This window comes from Lagenorhynchus albirostris, chromosome 4 (genome assembly GCF_949774975.1).
Source record: "Lagenorhynchus albirostris chromosome 4, mLagAlb1.1, whole genome shotgun sequence".
Lineage (NCBI taxonomy): Eukaryota > Metazoa > Chordata > Mammalia > Artiodactyla > Delphinidae > Lagenorhynchus > Lagenorhynchus albirostris.
In genome coordinates, this window is record NC_083098.1 from 22,626,123 (window position 1) to 22,650,394 (window position 24,272).

The following is a 24,272-nucleotide window of genomic DNA, read 5'->3' on the forward strand; positions in this document are numbered from 1 at the left end:
CTTCTAGGTCCTCTGTATTTGCATATCAATGTTCGAATCTGCTCATCAAGTTGTGTAAGAAAGCCTGCTGGGATTGCCTGGAATCTGGAGAATTGACACCTTAACAACTTTGTATCTTCCAGTTAATGAATATGGTATTTGTCCCAACATTTAGGTGAAGGGAGCCTAAGAGTCAAAGGCTTCTTTTCTCAGGAATTCTTTGTTTTAGAAGCTGTGGAGGGTGGTTGTCAATTTAGAGGTAGCAGAGTACAGGGGTGAGGACTCAAGCTAGACTGCCTGAGGTCAGAGCCTTGCAGTGGGGCCACTCAATTGCATGTGAATTGCAGGCAAGTTGGGAAATTTCTCTGGGTCTTAGTTTCTCCATCAGTAAAATGGAGATAATAGTTGTTCATATATCATAGCACTGTTGTGAGGATTTAGTGAGCTAATATTTGTCTTAGTGGGCACCTGGGCACACCCTGTAGGAACTACAGAAGTAGTAGCTAGTATTGCTGCACCTCTGAGAAAGCAGTAACTTAAGAAGCTCTTGAAAACTCAAGTAATCTGTAAGAGGAAGAGTATTCCTCTATTGTTAGGACCACCAAAAAGACAGAGGGGAGGAGCAACACTGAGGTAAGGCTTTAACCAAAATGGCAAATTCAGAGGTCCCGGGCTATGTTTTGCAAAGACCAGAAGATCAGCTTGTTCTTGGCCTGTGATTTGTTCCTTAGGAGAACTATAGATAAGGTCACAGTCATGGACTTTGAACACTAAGTCAGATGAGCTAACTTTCAACTACTTCCACATAGTTTCCAAAGAAAACATTTATTTTAAAGACAACTAGCCAATTGGCTAACATTGTCTTTGGAATGAAAAATCAGATATTAAAAATTTATTCAACTATGATTTTATTGTTAATTTTTTTAATTCAAAGAAAAATGATTATGGTCACTTCTGTGAGGTTTAGTTAATTTTTACTTCTTTCCACATGGTAATTTTATTAGTTACCCTTAGGCAGTTTCAAATTATTTCATCAATCTTGGTCTTTGTTTTTAATTTATACAGTGGAATTTACTTGTTCATTGGTGTGAGCAATTTTCAATATCTTGTCAAACAGCCTGTGGCAACTGAAAATACAAGTGGCATACATTAGATGTCTCTGTTTGAGGCAGTGCAACAATAACATTATGCTGAATACCCAACCTCAGTAAATTGCAGGCATTTATATAACTAATTCAAAAATACTTTTTTTGGGGGTAATTGCGAAAACAAATTTGACTTACATACTTGGGAGGCAAGTAGTTGAGCAAAGTCTCTCTTGTGGCCATCAGCAGTTTCAATTTCACTTTCTTGTCATTTATGTTATTTTATCTCTGACTATTTTAATCTGACTAAATGCTTTATATATCATTCAGCCCATCTTGTTCTAGAACTTACATATATTAGAAGCTTGTTCAATATCTGTAAACCAATTTTATTCTTCTTATGTCTTCAGATTGTACTTTAAAGCTCGGCTCTATGAAGAAAATTCCCATCAGTTTCATAGCCCTGTGAAAACTTCTCCAATAGCTCAGAAAATTCATGGTGGCCATGTGTTAAAAGTGTGCTGTCAGACACTGATGTCTCTCAGCCCCAGGGACAGCTGGAGCCCCCAGGCTAGTAAGCCCCATCTAAGAACAGCTTTTTCTAGTGCTCTTAGGCAGCCCAAGTGCAGCAGGATCTGGGAGGTAATGATGTGACCTCTGGCGGCAGTGATATTTGCCTCTGCTAGTTGGTGCTAAGTGAGGCCAATGACGGGTGGGCCTTACTATCTGGACAACTACTTCAGCCACCAGCTGCAGAATACGCAGCATCTGTAATGGGGCTGAAGGAGGTATGGGAGCTCATCCTGTGGGAGCCAAGAAGGACTGGACCAGTTCAAGTGGACGTGCAGACACAGATCCACTTCTCCATCATTAATTTCGATATTCACATATACACATAGTTTACCTTTGGGGCTGCTACATCTGTTGCAACAGAATCCAGTCCAGCTGCAAGCCCAATCTCACTCAGGATCCATCCTCATTCTGCAAATCAGAGCTTCAGTGTATTGCTATGAAAAAGTCTGATTGGATTTGAAATTATTGGCATTATCACAAGAAAATTCAACATTACATTGTCTTGCACAGAAAGGAATGATTGCTTCATTTCTTTAAATATAATTTCCAACTATGGTAAAGATTTGAATGGCTGTAAAAAAGTTTTTACATTTTCATCTCACTTATTTTATTGATCGTGACTATCTAGAGCTCATCTTTTTCATAAAAATGCAAAATGGTTTTATGTGGAACTTTATGTACATTTAATATTTAAATCTCTTCAAATATTTTTAAATTTTATTATAACATGTATGTAATACAAAGAAAAGTTAGTTAAATGTTTTACCAAGCTCCAGGGAGCCTTATTATTTCCGTGCCATGACTCTGAAAAATTTGGGCTAGCAGCCTTCCTTTAGGGAATTTCAGTGATTCACACGTGTGCAAGGTTCTCCAAAGTGCTTCCAAAAACTGAAACCATTTCTGCAGGCTCTGAGGCACAAGGATCACTTAGCCTCAAAGAACTCAGTTCCTTCTTTTAACTGTAAAATCCTACAATAACAACATTCCACGTGGTCCCATTGTAATGTTTTACACTGGACGACGCCCTAGGCTGGGAAAGTGGTCCACAGATAGGCACATTCGTTCATGTTCATTCACCCTCCGTGCCAACTACCTTGGACAAAGTAGTCGCCCAGGGGCCTTCCTCCCACGTTTTCTCTAGCAGGACTTCAGGGCCTTCCTTCTTCTAGGCCGTGGAGAGTGTCAAGGTCTGGAGTAGCCACCCATTCCGTCCGATCCAACGCATTTTTCCCTTTCCTCTGGCCAGCTTGGTCACGCGCTGCTCCCAGGTCTCAGTCTCAGCCCGGGCAGCCTGGCGTGCCATGCCCGGCGCCCGTGGATGCGGCAGGTGGACTCCGGGCCACCTCCTCGCGCCTTCCCTGCAGGTGCCGCAGGAGGGATAGGCCAAGTCCCGGTCCAGCGTCCCTGCGAGGCGGGGCCGGCGCTCCTAGACCGCCTCCCTCTGGCCCTGCAGGTTCTGAGATCCCGGGCTTGGCAGCGGCGGCCACCTCCCTGGGGGCGGGGAGCCAGGCCACCTGGGGCAGTCGGCCAAGGGCTGCCGCCACCCTCCCCTCCCTCAGCCTCCGCTGGGGGTGTTTATATTCGCCTCTCCTCTTTTCTCTTTCACTTTTCTTTTCGTTGGGAGTTGGGACTCCCTGGGTTCCAGGCGTCCAGGGGAACCCCAGCTGATTCATTCTTGGCCGCAGAGGCCCGACGCCCGGGAAGGGAGCCGGACGACCGCGCCCGCCCCGCCTCGCTGCCCGCCGCTCGCAACTCTGTAGCCCGGACTCGATGGAGGTACAGAGCTTGGCTTCTCCGCTTTGGGAGGGGAGGTGCTGGTGGCTGAAAGGGCGAGGGAACTCTCCCCGAAAGCCTTCGCCTCGGACTCCTCCCAGCTCTGGCCGGACGCACGCGTCTCCCCACAACGGGCTACCGGCCGGGCCGCCCCGCCCTCTTCTGGGGAACGCTTGACCGCGACTTCGGTTTTCGGTGGCGCTCCGCGCGGAGGTATTTCCCCTTCTGACCCTTTATTGCCGTCGCGGGTTCTCCTCGCCATCCTCCGCTTCCAGCCGAGCACAGATTGCTCGTCCACTAGCGGGTCCCCGCTCGGCTCCGCCGTCGGCTCCACCGACTCCGCACCGGCAGGCGGAGGGCGAGGGACGCGCGCCTGGCCAGCCCAGCCCAGCTGCGGGGTTCGGAGAAAGCGAGGTCCGGCGGCACAGAGCGCTGAGTTCTGCACCTCATCGAGCTCAGAAAGTTCAAGAAAGGTACCGCAGCTCCCGCTTCTTCCCTGCCCCCTCCCAAACTCCCCGCCGGCTGGTGCCAACTTGAGTGTGAGCCCAGCACGTCTGACTGTATCTTTGTCAGTCAAATTACCCTCCTCTGCTTTGATCAGGACACTTAACCTTCCTTGGGAGAGGAATCTACAGGAATGGTTACCGTTTGACAATCAGGCCTCCGTTTATATTATTTCCAGAAAATCAGTGCTAGAAACTTGGAAGAAATGCAGGAGACTTGTACTGCTGTGAAATCCTTATTCAAAGTGGCTTTAAATGAAAATCCAGCTAGTTTTGTCAGGTGTTATTGAGACTCTTGCAAGCGTATACAATGTATTTGAATTTAGCTTATAATATATTGAATTTAACTTGAATTTCTAGGCATTTAAAACTTTGTTATTTTCGAAGTATATGTAAGGCAAGGTTAATTCTTCAGTGTTGCTTATAACAGATTCTTAAACAGGGTGAGTCAGAAGTTTAGAAACTGGAAGTGAAATGGTTGTCACTAGCTATCTCCATTATGTTTTTAAAAGCTACAGTCTAATGTTATGACACTGGTAATGGTATCTCCTTGTAACTGATAGGCATTCTTATCTTGTCAGTGGCTTCTAGAGGCTTCTTTGACTTGATTGAATAAACAGATCAGATCTAGGTGGTTACAGCATCCTGCTGTGCAGAGGTGGACTGTTCTATGGAAAGCATCAGGGTACAATATACATTAAACTCCTGTCATTTTTATTAAAAAGCAGTGTGGTGGGCATGATAGACAGAGGGAGGAGATACAAAGGGAAGAACACAAGGATATAGAAAGGAAAGGACTGAAAACAAAGCAATAGCCATTTTAGATTTAAAAAGTGATGAAAAAATTTAAAGTTTTACTTAATAAAGTTAAGAAGTTTACAAAGTTCTGAAGGTTTGTTCTGGTTGTGTTTTAATGGCACACCCTTGTATTTCTTCCTCTGTTTTCTCCTGTCAAAGTTTTGGTCAGACTCAGAACAGCCTTTCCAGCAGTATCATCTGCTCTATGACAGAGTGACAGAGGGGTTAGGTTGGCCGCTGGACTTCTGGTAGGCAGAGTGTTCCCATACTTTTGGGTTCACTGTTCTCAGCTAATTTGGAGTGGGAACTCCAGAACCTGATTTGAAGCTACAATTTCTGGAATTAGGATTTTCCTACAGGTTACCAGTGGGTTTAAGAAAAACAATTTGATGCTTTCCGTTTAAATCCATGAAATTAATATGTAAATGTCAACAGCCGTATCACAGGACATAACGTTTGTCAATGCAATACATGTTTATAAACTTCTTTGAAGGATGGGAGAAAGCAGTGGTCTAAAGTTTATTGAAATAGAGTTTGATAATTGAAGAATTTTAAATCCTGGAAGGTTCTCCATCTCAGGTTTGCTGGCTCTGGGTGGATTTCAGGAAGGCGGTGAATGAAGCTCTGAAATGTTGTGTAAAGGGGATTTTTTCTGAGGAAAATAGCCATAACTCTAATGAGTTTTTTAAATGAGTCCCGAGCCCTAACAGTTTTTAAAGCATTTTAAAACTTAGAAAACTGCCCTTTCTTCCTATCTTGCTTAGAGTTTACTGTTTAGCTGTATTCATTATGTAACTATTCTTTTGAAGGTTGGTTAATGACAATACAGAGAGTACTGTTTTAGGTCCACATCTTGACTATGGGAAATAATATGAATCATAGCTAACACTTGTTGAATTCTTATTATGTACTGGATGTTGTTCCAAGTATGTGTTTATTTTTAAAAAAATATCATAATAAACTTATGTGATGTAGGGACTGTATTTTATAACTGAAGAAATTGGAGCATAGAGTAGTAATTAAATAACCTTCCCAAAGTCACAGAGTGAGAAAGTGGTAGAGCTGGGGTTTGAACCCAGACAGATTTAAGAGCACCGATATTTATGAAGGGTGAAATTATTTCCATAGAAATAGTTCCCACAGTTTGACAGTGACAATCAACCACTATTTCATTTTAATGCCGAGTGGTATAATGATGGAACATTCATTTAAAATTAATGCTTATATGGTACTTGTATAATTGACCTTATTAATTATATATTTAAAGATTATCTTTATGAGCAAATGATATTCACATGAGTGTCTATATGTGTTTGGTTCCTTGGAGAAAAATTTTTTTATGGTTCCTGAATGAAAACATTTGTCCAGTGTACATAGTTTTTGCTGGTAGAGCTTGGCAAATAGGCAAATGTGGATTGATCGATATGTCTGTATCTATCTATCTATCTATCTTTCTATCTATCTTTCTATCTACCTATATATCCATCCATCCAAGTAAAAGGCTGGGATTCAGGGAGTGATCAGAAGACTCACATATCACAGTGGAAGTGGTGTAGTCAACTATTCGGGAAGTCCCCTTTTCAGAAGATTTTATGGTCTGAGGGTTGGCAAGAAGCCAACTCCTGTTTTTAACTCAGTATTAGTCCTTTGATTTATTTACCCAGCGATTACGGATTACTTCATGAGACTGTTGAGGCCGAGCATTGCTTGTGTGTTGTTGGCTGCTATCCTGTTTTATGGATTGGATGGAAAAATTCCATAGGAAAGTTGAGAGAACATTTGTGGGTTTTGCTCAGAGTGTTTACTCCTATTTAATGGTAATGTTACTAACTATAATCAATTTCATATATATTTATGATTATTTATTAACTTGCTACATGTCAGGGAATGTTACACTTTTTTAAAAAAAAAGTTATTCAGTGCCGGAATCAGAAATAGGAAATAAGAGGCTCTTTGATCTCTGTTCATTTCAACGATAGTATTTGTACACAATTTCTGTCTGGAGGCAGAGTATGTATACACACATATCTTCCAGTGTTTTATCCCGCTGCAAATCTAGTGGTGCCTGGCAGGTCATTTTTAGAAGCAGAGGACTATATATAGACCACATGAGAAGGAGTAAAAAAAAGTCAATGCCTATAGTAGGTGATCATATTCTAAGTTGTTTCTTTTCCAGATGCTGAAGGAGAGTGACAGAAAGTATTTTGTCAAGTAAAGGAATTGAAACCGAAAATGATCCCAGAAGAGGAAAATATTAGGGCTGTAAGGTTGGGGGTGGGGAGACTCTAAGGTCATGACACACGAGCCTAGTGACATAGTCAGTGATCTCTGTATCACTGAAGTCTCCTTACTGGGCCTCCAGCTTACATGCCTTTGGATAAAAATCTGGGACAGGAACTATGTTGACCCTTGAACAACAGGAGTTTGAACTGCGAGGTCCACTTATACAAGGCTTTTTTTGACCGTAAATGCTATGGTGTTACAGGATCCGTGGTTGGTTGAATCTGTGATGCAGAACCACAGATACGGAAGGACTGCGGTACCCAGGGCCTGCTGAAAATTACAGCGGATTTTCCACTGAGCGCAGTGTTGGCGCCCCTGACCCTGCTGTTGTTCAAGGGTTAGCTGTACCCTTGGCAAACTGTTAGCCCTGACTGCCAACATTTTCAAATAATATTTTTTAATTGAACGTCTTAGTTAGATATTTTACAATATATTTTCCCAACTTTTTTGCTCTCCTTACTCCTCAGCACCAAAAATAAGCATATACAGTGAGATTTCATTTTCTAAAGTAAATAACTATATTGTTAAAATTATTCATTATATTATTTTAAATATTATTAGTACACAATTAACCAAAATATCCCATTCACTTTTCTTTATCTTTTTTTTTTTGGCTGTGTTGGGTCTTCGTTGCTGCGTGCGGGCTTTCTGTAGTTGCGGCGAGCAGGGGCTACTCTTCATTGTGGTGCAAGGGCTTCTCATTGCGGTGGCTTCTCTTGTTGCGGAGCACGGGCTCTAGGTGCGTGGGCTTCAGTAGGTGTGGCACACGGGCTCCGTAGTTGTGGCGCACGGGCTTAGTTGCTCCGTGGCATGTGGGATCTTCCTGGACCAGGGATCGAACCCGTGTCTCCTGCATTGGAAGGCGGATTCTTAACCATTGTGCCACCACGGAAGCACCCCGCATTCACTTTTGATAAGTACTTATTAGCATAAAACTAAACTACATTGGAAATGATATCAGCGTAGAGGTGGGTAGTGTGGATATCACTGCTTTGACTAAAGAAGGTATCTCTAATATCAGTTTTTCCACTTGGCCCTGTATTTGGCACCTTGGACAGGCAAGGCGCATGGTAGGATTCTGGATGGGGGAGAGGTCCACCTTTCTTTCGTAAAATGGGAGAAGCATCATTATGAAAGAGGAAGCGGGGGGGGGGAAGAGAACTTGCTAGAAATCTGCTTTGCCTCAGGCACATTTCAGGCATATCACTTACACAAAGGGGCACCCAAGGAAGTAGTGGGTCTGGAAATTCATTTCTTTAGAGCTCCCTGTGGTCATACAGACCTTGGAAAGTCATGGGGGTTCCCCAGGAGTGCCCGTCCCTCACTTCGAAGAGCTCTGATCTAGTTCAGCCTCATCCCCATCCCCTGCCCGTGGTTTCTGGACTGCCATGGTTCACTGTGCTTAAAAGAAAGTATGTGTGTTCACGCCTGGGGTGGCGGGGGGGCAGTAAAGAAGGGAGTGTGGCTGCGATAGATGCTTCCCACTGAAAGGAGTGAGGAGTAAGTTCCAGTCGGTCTTGGACAGCCTTTGTCCCCTCATCTCCAGTCATACCTGCTCTGCACTCTAGACACACTTGCTGTATTCCTTGTCACTCCTTGTCAGCCTTCGAATGTCCTACTCACAAAGCCCACCGTCTCTAACTTTTGCTGCCCAGGCAGAATTATTCTCTCCCTGATACGAATTTATTTGGTGCTGTCTACATTCCCTTATAATAGCTTTTCTCTCTGTAAATTCATCTTCTTATGCGCCTGTCTCTACACTTACGTTTTGAATAAAGACAGGACAGTGTGTCCCGTGTCCCCAGCCAGGGGCTGGACACATAGTTGACTTGTATTGACCTCAGTGATCACTGGACAATTTGACAGCTAAGCAGAGGCATGCAAAAGCAGGTAGGAAACCTAAGTAACACAGCAAAACACATCGCTGGAACGTTATAATAAAAACACTATCTTAGGAAAATAAGTCTGGGCTAGGATTTATTGAAGAAAAGAACAAATTGGAGCTGAGGAAACCAGCCAGAAATCTATTGCACTCATTCAGGGATGTAGTCTCATTCCTATTATCTGCTTAAGGACACAGTTCTAATAATTTTTCTTTTTTTTTTTTAATTAATCATCAATTTTCTTCTCTGTCTAACGAGTCTTTCCCATTACCATGCAGGCATGCTATAATTTCTCCCATTAGAAACAAAAAACAAAAAGTCTCTGTTGACTTCATGTTTCTCTCCAGCTACCACCTGGTTTTTCTGTCCCCATTTTATAGGACAACTTTCAAAGTCAACCCTATTCTGTCTCCAGGGTCTCTCTTCTCATCCTCTCTTGACCCAGCCAGGCTGTCATCCCCACTATTGTATGAAAAATGCACTTGTCAAAGGCACTAAGAACCCATGTTAAATCCAGTGATTAGTGCTGGGTTCTCTTCCTAGGTGCCCTGTCAGCAGAACTAGAAAGTTCTTCATTTGGCTTCCAGGCCATCCCCTCTCCTGATTGTCCTTTTTCCTCACCAGCACCTATTGCAGTCTCTTCTGCCAGTTCCTTGCTTTCTTAACCTCTAAATGTAGGCATCTGTGGGCTCAGTTCGTGACCTTTTCTCTGGCTGTGCTCAATCCCTTGGTGATCTCAATCTCATGGCTTTTGACACCTTCCCAAGTGGTGATTCATAAATGCATGTCTGGAGTCATGACTTTTCTCTGAACTCCAGACTCATACATAGAAGCCTCTCCACCATCTCTGATTGGATATCTAGTACTCACTGGATTCCTGACTTAACCCCCAAAACTGCTTCTCCCACTGTCTTCTTCATCTCACAGATCCATTCTTGTAGCTGCATAGATAATTCTTGTTTTCTCACACCCCACATTTAATCTGCTAAATCATTCAGCTGTGCCTCCAAGATAGATCCCACATCTGACCTGCTTACCATCTTCACTGCTGCCACATGGGCCCAGGCCACCGTTGATCACGTCTCATGGTATAGTGGCAAGAGGTGGTCTCTCTGTTGCTCTACTTGTCCCTCCCCCCACCCCCACCCCAAGAAGATTTCAGTTATCTGTTCTTACTTATCTGCCTTAAACCAACAAACAAAACCACAAAACAAACAAACAAAAACCACTCCAGAATGCAGTGGCTTAAAAAACAAAAATTTGTTATTTGTCATGATGCTGCAGTCTGGGCTACATGCAGCTGGTCAGTTCCTCTAAGCCTGCTGGGGATGAAACACCCAAGAAGGTTGCTTCATTTGTGCATCTGGAACCTCAGCTGGGCTGGCTGTGAAGTTAAAGGCTCCTCCTTTGATTCTTCCTTTTCCGTAAGAAATAGCTCTTGCTATAGCAGTTGAGCAGGGTGCTTCCTGCTCATGGTGAGTTAGGGATCTAGAGACTTTTTTGTGTGTCCTTCTTTTTTGTTTAGCTGGTGGGGCTTTTTTTTGGTGGGGGGGAGGGTACCATTTTCTTATAAACCTTGGGGGCTTCCTGTAAACTTTATTGAGGTTCACTCCATTGGAAAAGACATACCCAGAAAACTCTTGAGACAGACTCCGGTTTACTTTGGCTGTGAGTCAGAATGCTGTAGGAAAAGCCTTCAAGGTCTTTAGAAACACCTTTGTCTCACTGATAGGGTCTATGAGGTGCCACTTTAAATCCATTCTAGATCTTAATGAGGCGTCTTCCAGCCACATACTTGATTTGATCTTTAACCTGAGAGTCCATTGTACTAATAGGCCCTGGATTTGATCTTTACCCTAAGACTACTTCTTTCTTTGAGAATCTTGTGTTGTCTCGAGAGACAAGAATGACAGTAAGTTTAGTTTTCCAACCTAGCAAGTCCTGGGTTGAATGATTTCTTCTAAATTCAGCTTGAACGTTCCTCTTTCTCTTCCTGCAATTAATCCTAGGCTGCAAAAGGAAGCCAATGATCACATTCAGAAATTTTCTTAGCCAGGTCCACAAGTTTATTAGATACGTTTTCTTTCTTCCATATTATTGCAGGCAACTGTGCAACATGAGTTGCCCTCTCTCCAGCCTCTAATAATAATTTCATCACTGCCTTTGTCGCCTCACTAACAGTGAGTGTCCTTGCTATGTACTCCCCAGGTGTCTACCTATCACCCGATCTTATATCAATTTCAGTGTCAATTACTAATTGCTATGTAAATAACTACCCCCCAAATTTAGTAGTGTAAAATAAAAGTGATTTTATTTGTTTAAAGTTCCAAGATTAGAAGTTTGGACAGGACCCAGGGGCAATGACTTGTCTCTATGCCAGAATGTCTGTGGTCTCAGCTGGTATGACTCCAAAGGACTGTCTGAGATTGTTTAAGAAATTGGGTCATATGTGGGGCCTCAGTCCTGGCTGTTGGCTGGGTTCCTTCATGCTTCTCCACTTGGCTTTTCCCCATGGCTAGATTGGGATTACTCACATGGTGGTCTCAGGGTTGTTAGACTCCTTACATAGTATCCAGCTTCTATAAAAGGGAAGCAGGAACTGCAGATGCTCTGAAGGCCTGGGCCTGGAATTCCCAGACTGTCACATTTGTCTCATTTTATTGCGAAAAGCAAGGCAGGAGGCCATCTCAGATTCAAGAGGAGAGGACATAGACTCAGCCTCTTGCTGGGTAGTATGTTATGCTTGTTCATGGAAAGAAGGCATTGATGGGTGGCCACCATCTTGAAGATTATCTGTCACACGTTGTGATCCTGCTAAAGCAGTGATCCAGTTACGCCACTCCTCTATTCACAACCCTCTATTGCCATCTCATTGTACTTCAATAAAAGCCAAATTCCATTACAGTGGTCAGTAAGGCCCTCGGTGATTCGTACCTCTGCTGCCTCATCTGCTCTTCCTCCCTTAGCTCAGGGCTTCAGTCACACCGACAACCTTTCTATTCATCACCCATACTGCTCTGTTCTTGTCTCCGTGTCTTTGACCTTGCTGTTCCCCCTGCTTAGACTGTTTTCTCTCAGATGCGGCCCAGTCCCTTACCTCATGGGGGGCCTGGCTCAAATACCCTCTTTGCAGGGAGGCTTTCCCTGACTGGTGTACTTCGTGTTGCATTCCCACCAGCATTCTCGGCTTAAGCTCTCCTCCAGACGCCCACAACTACTTGCCGTACTGCCAGGTTTACACTACTCTATCCAAAACTCTTAGGGTCGGATGTGTTTGGAATTGAGATTTTTTTCAGTTTTTGGACAGGTCATTTTTATAGACTGAGTTGTGTCTCTCCCTCTCCCCACCAAATCCGTATATTGAAGCTCAACCCCCAGTGTGACTGTATTTGGAGATGGGACTCTCAGGAGGTAACTCTGGTATACGAGGTCATAAGAGTGGAGCCCTAATCCAGAAGGACTGCTGTCTTTATCAGAAGAGGAAGAGACTCCAGGAGTTGACATGTACAGAGGAAAGGCCATGTGCAGACGTAGTGAGAAGGTGGCTGTCTGCAGACTAGGAAGAAAGTCGTTACTGACCCTTCCAGCACTTTGCTCTTGTACTTCCAGCCTCCAGAATGTGAGAAGATAAATTTCTGATGTGTGAGTCATCCACTCTCTGGTATTCTGTTACAGCAGCCCTAGCAGAGCAGACTAAGAGAGTGACATAATGCCTTTGCTATATACTGTGTGACAACTGTGGTATATAGTAAGCTTATCCAGGTACCTCCTCAAAAGTGAAATAAATACAGATTGTAAGTAGTCTTATGCCAGTTCATGTTTTGTTAACCAGTAAATTAAGCAAAACGTTCAGTTCTTAGAGCCCTTTTGATTTAAGATTTTCAGATAAGGAGCAATGGACTTATATATGTTTTATTTAATGATTTGTTTGTTAATTCTCACCTGTCCCCATTTGCACATGAGCTACAGGAGAGCATGTAGTTTTATTTCATTCACTGCTATATCCCCATCATGTCAGTGCCTGGCAAATGATAGACTCTCAATAAATACTTGCTGAGTGGATGCTAAAGGGTAGAATATGTTAAAAGTAATGGGGAATAAAAGAAGGGCTATTTCAAAGAAGATCTAATTTGTTTATACATTTTATTTATTCGTTGAATTGATTTAAAATAATTTTGAGCGCCTAGTATGGGCCAGGCACTCTTCTAAGCCCTTGACGGGCCTTCATTCAGTGAGAGGTGCAGAGTACAGGGAGGACCCTGAAGACTGAGTGGGAGTGAGGAAAAGTAGACATTGCAGGAACTGATATGGGTCCGAGCTAAAACACGGGGGTGAGGCAGGGAAATGGATGCGCTTCACTGTGGAAAGCTCAAGATTGAGATAACAGTGGAACGTAAAGCCGAAAATGTCCTGCAAGTCATCAGAAGTACTGCACTGAAGATCGCGTGAGCTGTTAGTACAAGAGATTTTAGTTTATGGGTTAATAGTCAAGAATTATTGACTGAAGCCATTGACTGTCAGAATGTTTCCCCAGGAGGCAAAAGTATGTAAAGAAGGTTTGGGGTCATACGAAGACCAGAGTGTCTGTTACTGAGCTGCGCACTCTGGAAGAGGAAATGTTCAGGCAATGTCTTCAGGAAAGCGTTGGCCAGTTTCCAGGTCTTCTAAAGAGAACGTTAGGCTTTTCACACTTTCTAGCCTTTGCTTGCCTGTCCTGCGCACTCTGTCTGCTCCTCTCATGATGGATTTTATATTCGCCATATGCCTCTTCTTACACCCACATCTTTTCTTTTCTTTTTTTAATTGAGGTATAATTGACATATAACGTCATGTGAGTTTCAGGTGTACAACATAATGATCCAACACTTGTGTATAGGACAAAATGATCACCACCGTAAGTTTAGTTAACGTGTGTCACCATATAGTTATAATTTTTTTCTTATGCTGAGAACTTTTAAGATTTATTCTCTTAGCAACTTTCAGATATGCACTGTAGTACTGTTACCCAGAGTCATCATGCTGTCATCATGCATTACATCCCCACGACTTATTTGTATTATAACTACAAGTTTGTACCTTTTGACCCCCTGCATGCATTTTGCCCCCCACCTCTGGCAACCAACCACCCATGTGTTCTCTCTACGAGTCCCTTGCTCCATGAAGTTCTCTCGGCAAAACGTCAACTTTACCTCCTCTCTAGCCACCTGGAAATATTGATCACGCCTCTCCTCTGTTCTGCCCCCACTGATGGATACTTCTCTAAGTACCTGCAGTATTTTCTATATTGACTCGTACTCACATTGCCCCTCTCCTCAAGTAAATGATACAGGTGGTACAAAGGATGACAAGAATTGTGATGGAGTTGGAGGGGCTGAAGTTTGGGAAACACTGTGTCCTTGTGTGCCAAGCACTTGCTTGGTACACAGTAGAGCTTTAATAATGTTATTTTTGTTGTCAGTAATCTATCACATATTGCTGAGGGGGTCAAGTAATATCAGGTTCTGAGAAAAGGAGTTTGACTGGAAATAAGTCACTAGTGATCACATAACTGTTGGAATGTCCCAGCATATGCTTTATTGTCAGTATCAGGAAGGGAAATAGAACTTCCTGAGAGTCTGATTTGGGCCAGGCTACAGATAGAATCCTTACACTCATTTTTAGATGATACAGATGAGCTTCTTAGATTAATATGAGGTTTTTAGAACTGAGAAAAGAAATAGGTTGTTTAACAGGGTTTTTTTGCCAGTTTTATTATTTGAAAGAATAATTTTATAACTTGCAAAGTAAATGCTTCAATTAAAGAAAGGAAGTAGAAGCAAACCACACCCTATTTTCTAAATTCCTTCAAATAGAAATCCTTTCGTCTTCCTACTTCAACAGTATTTTGAAAAAAAAAAATTCGAAAGTACAAAAAAGATGAGAGGAATTTTGTAAAAATTGTAGTATTGTTAATATTTAATTTATTTGGTGTCTTTTTTCCTGAGAATCCAAGAGAACAAATATGCAGTCATAACAACATTGTCACTTTAAAATTTGCAGTAATTCCAAATGTCAAATTAAAAAAAAAAATCTATATTTCATATCTTTCGACTCTATGCCTAGAAAGCAAGATCCTTCTCATTGCTTCGTGCAGGACTTCTCAAACTTCAGACATGTGGTTTTCTGATGGCTTATTAGATTTGATATTGAGGTATTTCTCTTCTGCACTTTGCCCTCTAAGGCACATTCCTCAGCTCTGCAGTTCACAAAGCATTGGCTTCTGGCGATGGTTTTGAATCAGGGAGGCTAACGACAGACCGGAAGCTCTCCCAGTCATTGGCAGATGTTTATGATTTACTGAGCACATTCCCTGTACATGGCTCTCTGCCAAGCGCTGTGAGGGGTAAAAACATGCACCAAACATGATTCCTTTTAGAGACTTATTATCTAGTGGAGCAATGAATATCTGTGCACGAAGAACTGAGGTACCCAGTATACAACTGTCCATGCTCTAAAGAGACCATGCTTTCTTTCATCGCTAAACGTACGGACGTGCACGTCCCTCATTGGGACTATTTCATCCAATGTCTTTTCCTCACTCTTCCTCCTGACCCACCTACCTAATCCAGAGGTGTTATTTTGACATTGTTTTCTCTGGGAATATTTCCCCTAAGCCTCCAAGATTGGATTAGGTATCTCCCATTCTTAATTTCATTTAGTAAATATTTCAATACAGTTGGCCCACCGTATCCACGGGCTCTGCATCCTCGGGATCAATGGACTGCAGATTGAAAATATTTGGGGGGAAAAAAATTCTAGAAGGTTCCATAAAGTAAAACTTGAATTTGCTACTCACTGGCAACTATTTACATAACGTTTACATTGTGTTAGGTATTGTAAGTAAACTATAGATGGTTCAAAGTATATCGGAGGATGAGTGTAGGTCATATGCAAATACTATATCATTTCATATAAGGGACTTGAGCATCTGCAGATGCTGGTATCCATTAGGGTCCTTGAAGCTGGTGGATACAGAAGAAGGACTGTGGTTAGCATTTACTGTCAGCCACATGCCAAGCACTTTCACCTGTGTAACCCTCCCAAGCTCTGTGAGATGTTTTCCTCACCACTTTTCAGGTGACGAAACTGAAGCAGCAAGAGTTTACGTGCCGTGGCCAGGCTCCACCGTGAGGTGGAATTAGAGTTTGAACCCAGGTCTCTCTGCAGAGCCTGCACTCTTCACCTAGCGGGTGCTGTGTCACTGGAAAAACTAATAAGAGGCATAAAGATTAAAAGGGAGGAGATAAAAATTACCATTGTTTATAAATGAAAGCTGTGAATATTAACAAACTACGAAGACTAGTAAGCGAGTTCAGCAAGATGGCCAGGCAGGCAGAAGAGTAACAAAAAATGAATAGCATTTTTCAACACTAAATAAAATGTTAGCTAACATAACACAATAGTAAAGTACTCAGCACAGCAGGAAGACACCACCATCAAACAGAGTTCACTTAAAGCTTGTTTGGATGGCCCAATATTAGAAAATCTATCAATATGATCTTAAGGCATGCAGAAAAAGTTACTATCAAGCTCTTAAATAAGAGCTTGATAAGATTAGATGGGATCATCCAAATAAATGCATGAATAAATGAATGAATGAATGATTCCTACTAAAAAATCTCTGGTAAACATCATACTTAACATAGAACTTTTTCTTTTTTTTTAAATTTTTATTGGAGTATAGTTTATTTACAGTGTTTTGTTAGTTCCTGCTGTACAGCAAAGTGAATCGGATATACATATACATATATCCAATTTTTTTAGATTCTTTTCCCATATAGGTCATTACAGAGTATTGAGAAGACTTCCCAGTGCTCTACAGTAGGTCATTATTAGTTATCTATTATATATGTAGTAGTGTGTATATGTCGAACACATGTGCTTTTAATTCCAAACTTTCTCATCTCCTCTGGAACCATGCTCCATTAAGTATCACTTCATTTGCCTCTATCTAGAGTTCGTACATTTTCAATCACTCATTTAATTTCACAATCACTTCCAAACATGATTCACTTCTGACTGAGAAACCCAATCTCTCTATTTCTTTTTTTTTTTAGCATCTTTATTGAGGTATAATTACTTTACAAAGTTGTGTTAGTTTCTGCTGTATAACAAAGTGAATCAGCTACAAGTATACATATATCCCCATATATCCTCCCTCTTGTGTCTCCCTCCCACCTTCCCTATCCCACCCCTCTAGATGGTCAAAAAACACGGAGCTGATCTCCTTGTGCTATGCGGCTGCTTCCCACTATCTATTTTACATTTGGTAGTGTATATATGTCAATGCCACTCTCTCACTTTGTCCCAGCTTACCCCTCCCCCTCCCCATGTCCTCAAGTCCACTCTCTATGTCTGCGTATGTCTCTTTATTCCTGTCCTGCCCCTAGGTTCTTCAGAACCTTTTTTTTTTTTTTTAGATTTCATATATATGTGTTAGCATATGGTATTTGTTTTTCTCTTTGTGACTTACTTCACTCTGTATGACAGACTCTAAGTCCATCCACCTCACTACAAGTAACTCAATTTCATATCATTTTTTGGCTGAGTAATATTCCATTGTATATATATGCCACAGCTTCTTTATCCATTCATCTGTTGATGGACACTTAGGTTCCTTCCATGTCCTGGCTATTGTAAATAGTGCTGCAATGAACATTGTGGTATATGACTCTTTTTGAATTATGGTTTTCTAAGGGTATATGCCCAGTAGTGGGATTGCTGGGTCATATGGTAGTTCTTTTTTTAGTTTTTTAAGGAAACTCCTCTGTTCTCCATAGTGGCTGTATCAAGTTACATTGCCACCAACAGTGCAAGAGGGCTCCCTTTTCTCCACACCATCTCCAGCATTTATTGTTTGTAGATTTTCTGACGATGGCCATCCTGACAGGGGTGAAGTGATACTTCATTGTAGTTCTGATTTGCATTTCTCTAATAATTAGTGATGTTAAGCATCCTTTCATGTGTTTGTTGGCATTCTGTATATCTTCTTTGGAGAAATGTCTGTTTAGGTCTTCTGCCCATTTTTGGATTGGGTTGTTTGGTTTTTTTTTGATATTGAGCTGCATGAGCTGCTTGTATATTTTGGAGATTAATCTGTCAGTTGCTTCATTTGCAAATATTTTCTCCCATTCTGAGAGTTGTCTTTTCATCTTGTTTATGGTTTCCTTTGCTGTGCAAAAGCTTTTAAGTTTCATTAGGTCCCATTTGTTTATTTTTGTTTTTATTTCCATGTCTCTAGGAGGTGGGTCAAAAAGGATCTTGCTGTGATTTATGTCATACAGTATTCTGCCTATGTTTTCCTCTAAGAGTTTGATAGTGTCTGGCCTCACATTTAGGTCCTTAATCCATTTTGAGTTTATTTTTGTGTATGGTGTTAGGGAGTGTTCTAATTTCATTCTTTTACATGTAGCTGTCCAGTTTTCCCAGCACCACTTATTGAAGAGGCTGTCTTTTCTCCATTGTATATTCTTGCCTCCTTTATCAAAGATAAGGTGACCATATGTGCTTGGGTTTATCTCTGGGCTTTCTATCCTGTTCCATTGATCTATATTTCTGTTTTTGTGCCAGTACCGTACTGTCTTCATTACTGTAGCTTTGTAGTATAGTCTGAAGTCAGGGAGCCTGATTCCTCCAGCTCCGTTTTTCTTTCTCAAGATTGCTTTGGCTATTTGGGGTCCTTTGTGTTTCCATACAAATTATGCAATTTTTTGTTCTAGTTCTGTGAAAGATGCCAGTGGTAGTTTGATAGGGATTGCATTGAATCTGTAGATTGCTTTGGGTGGTAGAGTCATTTTCACAATGTTGATTCTTCCAATCCAAGAACATGGTATATCTCTCCATCTATTTGTATCATCTTTAATTTCTTTCATCAGGGTCTTATAGCTTTCTGCATACAGGTCTTTTGTCTCCTTAGGTAGGTTTATTCCCAGGTATTTTACTCTTCTAGTTGCAATGGTAAATGGGAGTGTTTCCTTAATTTCTCTTTCAGGTTTTTTATCATTAGTGTATAGGAATGCAAGAGATTTCTGTGCATTAATTTTGTATCCTGCTACTTTACCAGATTCATTGATTAGCTCTTGTAGTTTTCTGGTAGCATCTTTAGGATTCTCTACGTAGAGTATCATGTCATCTGCAAACAGTGACAGCTTTACTACTTCTTTTCTGATTTAGATTCCTTTTATTTCTTTTTCTTCTTGATTGCTGTGGCTAAAACTTCCAAAACTATGTTGAATAATAGTGGTGAGAATGGTCAACCTTGTCTTGTTCCTGATCTTAGTGGAAGTGGTTTTTTAACCATTGAGAACAATGTTGGCTGTGGGGTTGCTGTATATGGCCTTTATTATGTTGAGGTGGGTTCCCTCTGTGCCCACTTTCTGGAGAGTTTTTATCATAAATGGGTGTTGAATTTTGTCTGAAGCTTTTCCTGCATCTATTGAGATTATCATATGGTTTTTATTCTTCAGTTTGTTAATATGGTGTATCACTTTGATTGATTTGCATATATTCAAATTCCTTGCATTCCTGGGATAAACCCCACTTGATCATGGTGTATGATCCTTTTAATGTGCTGTTGGATTCTGTTTGCTACTATTTTGTTGAGGATTTTTGCATCTATGTTCATCAGTGATATTGGCCTTTAATTTTCTTTTTTTGTGACATCTTTGTCTGTTTTTGGTATCAGGGAGATGGTGACCTTGTAGAATGAGTTTGGGAGTGTTCCTCCCTCTGCTATATTTTGGAAGAGTTTGAGAAGGATAGGTGTTTTCTCTTCTCTAAATGTTTGTTAGAATTCACCTGTGAAGCCATCTGGTCCTGGGCTTTTGTTTGTTGTAAGATTTTTAGTCACAGTTTCAATTTCAGTGCTTGTGAGTGGTCTGTTCATATGTTCTTTTTCTTCCTGGTTCAGTCTTGAAGGTTGTGCTTTTCTAAGAATTTGTCCATTTCTTCCAGGTGGTCCATTTTATTGGCATATAGTTGCTTGTCATAATCTCTCATGATCCTTTGTGTATCTGCAGTGTCAGTTGTTACTTCTCCTTTTTCATTTCTAATTCTGTCAATTTCAGTCTTTTCCCTTTTTTCCTCAGTGATGATTCTGGCTAACGGTTTATCAGTTTTGTTTATTTTCTCAAAGAACCAGCTTTTAGTTTTATTTATCTTTGCTATTGTTTCCTTCATTTCTTTTTCATTATTTCTGATCTGAACTTTATGATTTGTTTCCTTCTGCTAACTTTCGGGTTTTTTTGTTCTTCTTTCTCTAATTGCTTTAGGTGTAAGGTTAGGTTGTTTATTTGAGATGTTTCTTGTTTCTTGTGGTAGGATTGTATTGCTATAAACTTCCCTCTTAGAACTGCTTCTGCTTCATCCCATAGGTTTTGGGTCATCTTGTTTTGACTGTCATTTGTTTCTAGGTATTTTTTGATTTCCTCATTGATTTCTTCAGTGATCTCTTGGTTATTTAGTAGTGTATTGTTTAGCCTCCATACGTTTGTATTTTTTTTTTTTGTAGTACACGGGCCTCTCACTGTTGTGGCCTCTCTCGTTGCAGAGCACAGGCTCTGGACACACAGGCTCAGCGGCCATGGCTCTTGGGCCTAGCCATTCCATGTCATGTGGGATCTTCCCAGACCGGGGCACGAACCCGTGTCCCCTGCATTGGCAGGCAGATTCTCAACCACTGTGCCACCAGGGAAGCCACCGATTTCAATTTTCTTAAATTTACCAAGGCTTGATTTGTGACCCAAGATATGATCTCTCCTGGAGAATGTTCCATGAGCACTTGAGAAGAAAGTGTATCCTGTTGTTTTTGGATGGATTGTCCTGTAAATATCAATTAAGTCCATCTTGTTTAATGTGTCACTTAAAGCTCGTGTTTCCTTATTGATTTTCATTTTTGATGATCTGTCCATTGGTGAAAGTGGGGTGTTAAAGTCCCCTACTATTATTGTGTTACTGTCAATTTCCCCTTTTATGGCTGTTAGCGTTTGCCTTATGTTTTGAGGTTCTCCTATATGGGGTACATAAATATTTACAATTGTTATATCTTCTTGGATTGATTCGTTGATCACTATGTAGTGTCCTTCTTTGTCTCTTGTAATAGTCTTTATTTTAAAGTCTATTTTGTCTGATATGAGAATTGCTACTCCAGCTTTCTTTTGATTTCCATTTGCATGGAATATCTTTCTCTATCCCCTCACTTTCAGTCTGTATGTGTCCCTAGGTCTGAAGTGGGTCTTTGTATACAGCATATATATGGGTCTTGTTTTTACATCCATTCAGCCAGTCTGTGTCTTTTGGTTGGAGCATTTAATCCATTTACATTGTTGGTAATTATCTATATGTATGTTCTTATGACCATTTTCTTAATTGTTTTGGGTTTGTTTTTGTAGGTCCTTTCCTTCTCTTGTTTTTCCCACCTAGGGAAGTTCCTTTAGCATTTGTTGCAAAGCTGGTTTGGTGGTGCTGAATTCTCTTAACATTTTCTTGTCTGTAAAGGTTTTAATTTCTCTGTCAAATATGAATGAGATCCTTGCTGCGTAGAGTAATCTTGGTTGTAGGTTTTTCTCTTTCATCACTTTAAATATGTCCTGCCACTCCCTTCTGGATTGGAGAGTTTCTGCTGAAAGATCAGCTGTTAACCTTATGGGGATTCTGTTGTATGTTATTTGTTGCTTTTCCCTTGCTGCTTTTAATATTTTTTCTTTGTATTTAATTTTTGACAGTTTGATTAATATGTGTGTTGGCATGCTTCTCCTTGGATTTATCCTGTATGGGACTCTCTGCATTTCCTGGACTTGATTGATTATTTCGTTTCACACATTAGGGAAGTTTTCACGTATAATCTCTTCAAATGTTTTCTCAGTCCATTTCTTTCTCTCTTCCTCTTCTGTTACCCCTATAATTTGAATGTTGATGCATTCAATGCTGTCACTGAGACTCTCCTCAATTCTTTTCATTCTTTATTCTGCTCTGCAGCAGTTATTTCTAGTATTTTATCTTCCAGGTCACTTATCTGTTCTTCTGTCTCAGTTATTCTGCTATGGGTCCCTTCTAGAGGATTTTTAATTTCATTTATTGTGTTCATCATTGTTTGTTTGCTGTTTAGTTCTTCTAGGTCATGGTTAAATGTTTCTTTTATTTTCTCCATTCTATTTCCAAGGTTTTGGATCATCTTTACTATCATTACCCTGAATTCTTTTTCAGGTAGACTACCTATTTCCTCTTCATTTGTTTGGTCTGGTGGGTTTTTACCTTGCTCCTTCATCTGTTGTGTATTTCTCTGTCTTCTCATTTTGTTTAACTTACTGTGTTTGGGATCTCCTTTTCGCAGGCTGCTGGTTTTTAGTTCCCATTGTTTTTGGTGTCTGCACGTAGTGGGTAAGGTTGATTTAGTGGGTTGTGTAGGCTTCCTGGTGGAGGGGACTGGTGCCTGTGTTCTGGTGGATGTGGCTGGTTCTTGTCTTTCTGGTGTACAGGACCACGTCTGGTGGTGTGTTTTGGGGTGTCTATGAAGTTATTATGGTTTTAGGCAGTCTCTGTGCTAATGGATGGGGTTGTGTTCCTGTCTTGCTAGTTGTTTGGCATAGGGTGTCCAGCACTGAAGCCTGATGGTCGTTGATTGGAGCTGGGTCTTCGCATTGACAATCTCTGGGAGATCTCTCACTGATTGATATTACGTGGGGCCGGGTGTTCTCTCTTGTTCCAATGTCCTGAACTCAGCTCTCCCACCTCAGAGGCTCAGGCCTGACACCCAGCCGGAGCACCAATACCCTGTCAGCCACACGGCTCTGAAGAAAAGGGATAAATTAATTAGTAAATTAAATAAAGTTATTAAAATAAAAAAATTATGAAAATAAATTTTTTTAAGTAATTAAAAAAAGGGCACAACCAAACCAATAAACAAATCCACCAATGATAACAAGTGCTAAAAACTATACTAAGATAAACATAAAATTCAGAAACTTGTCAGTCTCATACAGCAAACCCCAAGTCTACAGTTGTTCCCAAAGTCCACTGCCTCTGTTTTGGGATGATTCGTTGTCTATTCAGGTATTCCACAGATGCAGGGTACATCAGGTTGATTGTGGAGATTTAATCCACTGCTCTTGAGGCTGCTGGGAGAGATTTCCCTTTCTCTTCTTTGTTCGCACAGCTCCCGGGGTTCAGCTTTGGATTTGGCCCCGCCTCTGCATGTAGGTCGCCCTCTGTTGTCTGTTCTTCGCCCAGACAGGACGGGGTTAAAGGAGCCGCTGATTCGGGGGCTCTGGCTTATTCTGGCCAGGGAGAGGGAGGGGTACAGAATGTGGGGTGAGCCTGCAGTGGCAGAGGCCGGCGTGACATTGCACCAACCTGAGGCACGTTGTGTGTTCTCCTGGGGCAGTTGTCCCTGGATCACGGGACCCTGGCAGTGGCGGGCTGCACAGGCTCCCGGGAGCAGAGGTGTGGAGAGTGACCTGTGCTCGCACGCAGGCTTCTTTGTGGCTGCAGCAGCAGCCTTAGCGTCTCATGCCCGTCTCTGGTGTCCGCGCTGATAGCCACGGCCTGTGCCCTTCTCTGGAGCTCGTTTAGTCTGTGCTCTGAATTCCCTCTCCTCGTGCATCCCAAAACAATGGTCCCTTAACTCTTAGGCAGGTGCAGAATTCTTCCCAGTCTCCCTCCCGGCTAGCTGTGTTGCACTACCCGCGTTCAGGCTGTGTTCACGCAGCCAACCCCAGTCCTCTCCCTGGGATTTGAACTACGAAGCCAAAGCCGGAGCCTCAGCTCCCAGCCCCGACCCGCCCCGGCGGGTGAGCAGACAAGCCTCTCAGGCTGGTGAGTGCTGGTCGACACCAATCCTCTGTGCAGGAATCTCTCTACGTTGCCCTCTGCACCCCTGTTGCTGTGCTCTCCTCCGTGGCTCCGAAGCTTCCCCCCTCCGCCACCCGCAGTCTCCGCCTGCGAAGGGGCTTCCTAGTGTGTGAAAACCTTTCCTCCCTCACAGGTCCCACCCCTGTTCTTTTGTCTCTGTTTTTTCTTTTTTCTTTTGCACTACCCAGGTACGTGGGGGGTTTCTTGCCTTTTGGGAGGTCTGAGGTCTTCTGCCAGCATTCAGTAGGTGTTCTGTAGGAGTTGTTCCACATGTAGATGTATTTTTGATGTATTTGTGGAGAGGAAGGTGATCTCCATGTCTTACTCCTCCACCATCTTGAAGACCTTCCCCTTAACATAGAACTTTAAACAGCATTTTCTTTCGTCTTGAGAAACGATGAGGATATTGGTTTCTATGCAACTATTTAAGAGTACTGAAGACAGAGATAAGAGTAACAGCTCATTTTCACTGAGTACTTACTGCTTGCTAAGCAGTATTCTAAGTGCTT

At 41.9% G+C, this 24,272-nt stretch overlaps 1 protein-coding gene across 4 annotated transcripts in view; it reads left to right on the top strand.

Annotated features, from left to right (window-relative positions):
- The first annotated feature begins 3,129 nt into the window (after positions 1-3,129).
- IL15 (interleukin 15) overlaps positions 3,130-24,272 on the top strand; it is an 88,073-nt gene continuing 66,930 nt past the window's right edge. For 2 of the 4 annotated variants that reach the window (XM_060147123.1, XM_060147125.1), the window contains exon 1: positions 3,130-3,883. The gene's annotated coding sequence lies outside the window, so the exon portion shown is untranslated. The remainder of the gene's footprint in view (positions 3,884-24,272) is intronic. The other 2 variants (XM_060147126.1, XM_060147124.1) reach the window with 2 other exon arrangements.